The sequence below is a fragment of the Mixophyes fleayi genome, chromosome 2 (assembly GCF_038048845.1).
Source record: "Mixophyes fleayi isolate aMixFle1 chromosome 2, aMixFle1.hap1, whole genome shotgun sequence".
NCBI classification, from domain to species: Eukaryota; Metazoa; Chordata; class Amphibia; order Anura; family Limnodynastidae; genus Mixophyes; species Mixophyes fleayi.
In genome coordinates this window covers 127351720-127358682 of record NC_134403.1, presented here as the reverse complement: position 1 = coordinate 127358682, position 6963 = coordinate 127351720, and positions in this window count along the sequence as shown.

Below are 6963 nucleotides of genomic sequence, written 5' to 3'. Positions count from 1 at the left end.
GTCATCCTTACCCGACGCCTTCTTCATTAATCGCCATGGTTTCCGGTCACTGTTTAAAGCTGTCAGTATTACCAGTGCACCGTGGAATACACCTTCGGGGTATTCCTGTCGGCATGTATGGTATCGGCGAGATAGTCATCGTTTTAATGACTACCACCGGACCATCTTAACCGAAATTTAAGAAAGCAGATGCACCTTAATAGTGGGCAGCACTGTGGCTTAGTGGTTAGCACTTCTGCCTCACAGCACCGAGGTAATGAGTTCAATTACCGGCCATGATCTTATCTGTGAGGAGTTTGTATGTTTTATTGTATTGCTTATAATACTCAGTGCTTGAGGTTATAATTGCCATTTGTTTTTTACTGTCCAATATTGTGTTGTGTTGTATAATCAGACAGTGCTTTTGACATATCCTAGAGATATAATACATCTTTGGAACAAGGCCTACTGCCTGATATACAAGTTTGCTAGCATTCCTTCATCTACATCAGGGTTGTCCAGCACGCCTGTAAATGTGGCCCAGCGGGAGTTTTAAAAAAAGAAAGAAAATACTTACCTTGCGGTCACGTCAGCTGGCTCTCCGGCTCCCTCCCTGGTCTCCTCCTCCGTGCGGCGCTCGCAGTGAATGTCGGGGGTGACGTCATCACACCCGACATCCATTGCGTAGTGCAGCACAGAGGAGTCACCCGCGCGAACTCTCAGCAGCAGTGAAAGATTATCCAGTATCTTATTGTTGTTACTCTGAATTTGGACTTTCTGCACCATGCAATTATGAACTAGCTGTGTTCTCTGTATGTATCTAATATAAATATTCAGAGATGATTGTATTTTTAATATTTTAAACCATTTTAAATGTGTAGTGCTGAGTAGGGTGAAAATATCACCCACTGTTACCCTCATCGAAGGCTGCTCCATGAGCCATTTTTCCAGCCACCCTATCTTTAAATCTCTGTAGATTTCTATTAGTCCTCCTGATGATACCTATATCGGTGACCATTTCAAACTGGTCAATAAAAAAAATGATTCATGGGTGCAGAAAGAGAGGAAAAAAAAAGTTTTTGGCATTTAATTCCCCAAACCCCACTAAGGGACAGATGCAGGTAAGCTAAATTGTATCTGGTAATGGGACTACTGCTTTAATCATGATTCTGCAACAGGTTTCCTAACTCTTACTAACTTCATTTCCAAGTAAGTTTAATATGTTAACTATGTTTTCTATGGTTTTTTGGATGATCAGCTATCGTTAGTGCTAGTGTATTTTATGTGCGGCCCAAACCAACTCGTCGTCTTCCAATGTGGCCCAGGGAAGCTAAAAGGTTGGACACCCCTGATCTACATGATCATGAAACAGCTAAAGCTTTAATAAACCTCTTCTAATATTCACAAAACCATTGTGGTATATGTTGAGACATTGCTATAAGTACAACCCTTATATCTCAGTCCATCTACTTTTATTATGGGGCCCAGATTTTCAAGCTATCATATAGACCTATCCCTTTACCCTTTGGGGTAATGCAGGAATTAAAGCAAATGGGCAATTCCTGAACAGTACTATTAAAGAATCTTTGACATTCACACAAGAGAAATACGAAGTGATTTCATTGTTTGGTCTAGCATTTGTACAGGTCCAAGACCATGCTAGTGGTGTTGCAAGTGTGCTCTTACAGCAACTGAGGCAACCCTCTTCACCTGTTACTATCTAACCCACTACCAAAGCACCTGGTAATATAAAGTCATTATCTGTTTTTTTAAAATGAACAATTTGACTATGAATAACAGAATGGCACAATTGTTGGAGCACTTTCCAGCACTGTCAATTGACTCCTTTCTCTGCTCCTTGGCAAAATCAATTCATTTTCCTAAAGGTGAAATACATAGAAGTATTTCTCATAGGACCGGTTTGTCTCGAAATCGCTGCTACAAAATACGATTGACAGATGACTTGTCATGTTTGAAATGTGGCTCTCCCATGGTGATCTCATCCATTGTTTGTGGTCAAACAATTCTGGTTTGAAGATTAGGAGATTTACAGGTGATTATATAGTAAACTACCTGACTCTGACCCTGAAACGGGCTATATTGGGAATCTAGCTAAGGGGTACAAATACATCAAAAGGAGTAAAAAACAAAATTTACACAAAATAAGATTTTTACTCACCGTAACATCCATTTCTCTGACTCCATTGGGGGGCACTGCGATACATTGGGGTATAGTAGTGGGCTCAGGAGTCTTGTCACTTTAACTGCTAAGTCTTTGAACTCCTCCCCTACTTAACCCCTCCTCTCCAGAGAGATCCTCAGTTTTGAATAACCAAGAGTGAACGTAAAGGAGGTAACATAACCTGGACAGGTCTTAAATTATAAAGAACCATAACCAAAGTTTTCACACACAGAACTATATACAGAGCAAGGGAGGGTGCGCAGTGCCCCCCAATGGAGTCAGAGAAATGGATTTTACGGTGAGTAAAAATCTTATTTTCTCTTCCCTGCCATTGGGGGGCACTGCGATACATTGGGGATATACCAAAGCTTTCCCAAGGGTGGGAATGCTCTGGACCAGCTGCACGCATAATCCTGCGACCAAAGCTTGCATCAGCCGATGCACAGCCTTAAAGTCTATAAAATTTAGTGAATGTGTGGACGGAAGACCAAGTCGCCGCTCTACACAACTGCACTGCCGACGCGCCGTGCCTAGCCGCCCAGGAGGCACCTACTGCCCTAGTAGAATGTGCCCTTAAAGTCTGCAGAACGGCCGGAGAAGCTGAAACGTAAGCCTCACGAATCGTGGACGTAATCCACCGAGCAATTGACTGCTTTGAAGCAGGCCAGCCTCTTTTATTGGCGTCATATAAAACAAACAGATCTCTGCTCTTTCTGACCTGCGCATTAAGATCTACATAACTCTGTAGAGCTTGCACCCCATCCAAGTACTGCATAGACCCTTCTGAAGAGTCCGTTTGCTTTAAAAGCAGAGACAACAATTTCCTGATTTAGGTGGAATCTTGAAACCACTTTAGGAACAAAAGACGGCTTGGTCCGAAGGACTGCCTGTCTGCGTGAAATATAAGAAAAGGAGGGTCACAGCGAAGTGCCCCAAGCTCAGACACTCTTCGTGCTGAAGCTATAGCCAACAAAAAATACTGCCTTCCACGTAAGATACCTCAAGTCAACAGACTGTAAAGGCTCAAACAGAAAAAGCACAAAGAACCAAATTGAGGTCCCAGGGCTCGACAGGATGACAAAAAGGAGGTTGTATGTGCAAAACTCCTTGCAAAAATGTCTTGCTATCCGCATATTCAGCAATCTTTTTCTGAAAATAGACAGAAAGGGCGGATATCTGCCCCTTGAGGGAACCAAGCCGCACACCCTTCTAAATACCTTCCTGAAGAAAAAGCAGGACACGGGAAATCTTAAATCTAGAAGAATGAAATCTCCTAGACTCACACCACAAAATATACGTCTTCCACACTTTGTAATAAATGGAAGATGATGCAGGCTTTCTGGCCTTAATCATGGTGTTTATGACCTCTAGAGAGAAACCCTTAGCTTTAAGTATTAGGGTTTCAATAGCCAGGCCGTCAAAGCCAGCTGACCCAAACCTTGGTAAAGGAATGGACCCTGAACCAGAAGATCTGCTTGCATGGGAAGCCGGAATGGAGGAGCTCCTGCTAATAACAGCAGATCTGAGAACCACGCTCTGCGTGGCCAAAATGGAGCTATTAGGATAGCGGGAACCCTCTCCCTCTTCACCTTCTTTAGCACCCGTGCAATCATTGGAATGGGCGGAAAAATGTACACCATCCGGTACTGCCAAGGGGCCGACATGGCATCTACTATTTCTGCCGCTGGGTCTCGAGCTCTTGCGCCGTAGTGCGGCACCTGATGGTTCAGACTGGACGCCATCATGTCTATCTCCGGACGGCCCTAATGCTCCACCAGTAGGGAGAATACCTGACTGTTTAGAGCCCATTCCCTGGGATGAAGGGTGTGTCTGCTGAGGAAGTCTGCTTCCCAATTCTTCACCCCCGGAATGTGAATGGCTGAAATCCTGGGGACCTGATGTTCTGCCCACGCTAGTATGCGTCTGGCCTCTCGCATAGCAGCCGCGCTGTGAGTGCCCCCCTGATGATCCATGTACGCTACCGTGGTGGCGCTGTCGGACTGAATCTGAAGAGGTTTTCCTCTGAGAAAATCCTGTGCTCCTATCAGAGTGTTGTACACTGCTCTGAGCTCCAGAATGTTTATTAGAAGATGTGACTCCCGAGGGGACCAGAGACCCTGAAGCCTCAGGGCTCCTGTTACTCCCCCCCATCCCAACAGACTGGCGTCTGTTGGGATTAGAGTCCAAGACCATACCTGTAAGGATTGGCCTCTCTCCAAGTTGGATCGGGACGTCCACCAGACCAGAGATAGCCTTGTGGCTGTGGACAGACAAACCATCTGTTTGTCCAAATTCATCTGAGACCCTGACCACTTCCGCAGGATCTCTACCTGAAGTGGACGGGAGTGAAACTGAGCAAAAGGAACTGCCTCGAACACCGAGACCATCGTCCCCAGGAGCTTAATGCAGCTGAGAACCGAGACACTCCTTTTCCTCAGAATGGCTCTGGTCTTTGTCTGCAAAGCTAATACTTTTTCTGCTGGAAGATAAACTCTCAGAGACTGAGTATCGAAAAGCAGATCCAAGAAGCGCATCTGCTGAGTTGGTACCAGCGATGACTTAGGTAAATTCAACACCCAACCGTGACTTTGAAGAAACTGCATAACAGTCTGGATCTGTTGGGGTAGAAGAACCGCAGACGGTGCCTTCAGCAGAAGGTCGTCTAGGTAAGGGATAATTGTTATGCCCTTCTGGCGCAATAGACTGGCCATGACTGCCATGATCTTGGTAAAGACTCTGGGAGCAGTAGCCAGGCCAAAGGGGAGTGCCCTGAACTGAAAATGCGCCTTTCCTACTGCAAACCGAAGGAGACTCTGGTGTCCTTCCCAGATCGGTACATGTAGGTAAGCATCCTTGATGTCTAATGATGCCAAAAACTCTCCTTTCTCTATCCCTGCTATCACAGAGCGTAGGGATTCCATGCGAAATTTTTGAATCTTCAGCTGCTTGTTTAGACACCGAAGATTCAGGATGGGTCGGAAGGATGCGTCTGGTTTTGGCACCAGGAAGAGGTTTGAGTAAAAACCCCGCCCCCTTTCTAGAGGAGGCACCTGAACTATTACTCGTGCAGTAAGGAGCTTTTGCATGGCCTCCTGAAGTGCTACACGTCTGAGGGGACAAGAGGGGAGAGGAGTGACGAAGAACCTGTGAGGAGGGGAGTGGGCTAGATCTATGACATAGCCCCGGGACACAACTCCTCAAACCCAGAGATCCGTCGTGGAATTCCACCACCGATCCCTGAATTGAAGTCGTGCCCCCACCTGATGCTCCCCCTGAAGAACTATGTCACGCGGAGGGTTTGTCTGCTGGACGAGCAGAACCTCTCCTTGCTGTACCTCTACCTCCTCTGCCTTTATTAGCTGATGATCTAGACGCTGAGGAATGCCCTCTATTAAAGGCACCTCCCCCTCGGGAAAAACTCCGAAAGGAACAAAATCTACCCTGACGGGGTCTGTTAGAAACCGTGGGTAGAGCAGTACTCTTTCCTCCCGTGGTCTCCTGAATAACCCTTTTGAGCTCTGCCCCGAATAGAGTTAGTCCGTCAAAGGGTAAATTCTCTAAAGCTCTCTTAGAGTCTGCGTCCACTGACCAAGTCCGTAACCATAGGTTACGACGAGCAGCTACAATAAGAGCCGAGGCCTTAGCATTTACAGAACTGCATCCATGGCAGCGTTTGCTACATACTCCGAAGTTTCTAGTACATGCTCTGCTAGGTTTACAAGCTCTGTACGCGGAGTGTTATCTCTAAGGCCCTTAATCAAAGCTTCCATCCGTAACTGCACCGCCTTGTTGGCCCAGGCTACAGCCATATTGGGTCTAAACAAACTTCCCACAGCTGTATAAGCTGATAGAAGGGCCAGATCACACTTCTTATCAGTGTAATCCCTAAGGGTTATCCTCTCCTGGACCAGGATAGCCGAAGTTGATGCTAAGCGGGCTACCGGAGTGTCCACCTTAGGCAACGTCTCCCATTTTACTGTGTCCTCAGGAGGCAGAGGATAAAGGGACTTTAACCTTCCCGGTATCATAAACTGCTTATTTGGCTTCTGCCAAGCTTCAGAGATAATCTCCAACATTTCTGGAGAATGCGGGAATATCGTTAACTGTGCCTTTGGTCTTTTAAATAGAGAGATACCCTTAGGTGCTGCGGGCTCCGGATCAGCCAACCCTAAGGCATGCCTGATTCCCCAAACAAGACTATCCACACTCGTGGAGCCAGAGTCAGAATCATAAAGGGTCTCCCCTTCCGGGTCTATATCTGTCTCACCTTCCTCAGCTGAGGAAAGATCAGAGAGCTGATCTACGTCCAGACCTTCATCCGTAATGGCTCTCTTACCCTTCTGGGAAATAGATACTAGCCTATCTTCCCTGTGGGTAGACCCTGCCTGTGATGTGGAAGCATTGTCATCAGACTGGCTGCCTGCAAGTGTAAGTGGGGTAGTGTTCTCACGTACCTCTATTACCCGCATCATCACGGTCGTCAGTTTTTCCATAGTTGAGGAAAAGGACTGCATCCAGGGCAGTTCTACCATTGCAGAAGACCCCTCCTGGGCTGAGCTGTGTTGCCTCTGAGCGTCCGTAGTACAAGCTGCGCACAGGGCATTTCGGTCTGTGTGGCCAACAGAAAGTTTTGTGTTACATTTTTCACAGGTAAAATACATTGCAGAAGGCACAGAGTGACCCTTGCTTTTAGCTGTCCCCTTCTCCGCCATTGTCCTGCTTCTTAAAATAATTATTAAAAGAAAGACAGACAAATTAAGGCTACAGAATAGAAGGCTCCTGTGCTGGGAAGTCTCTACGAA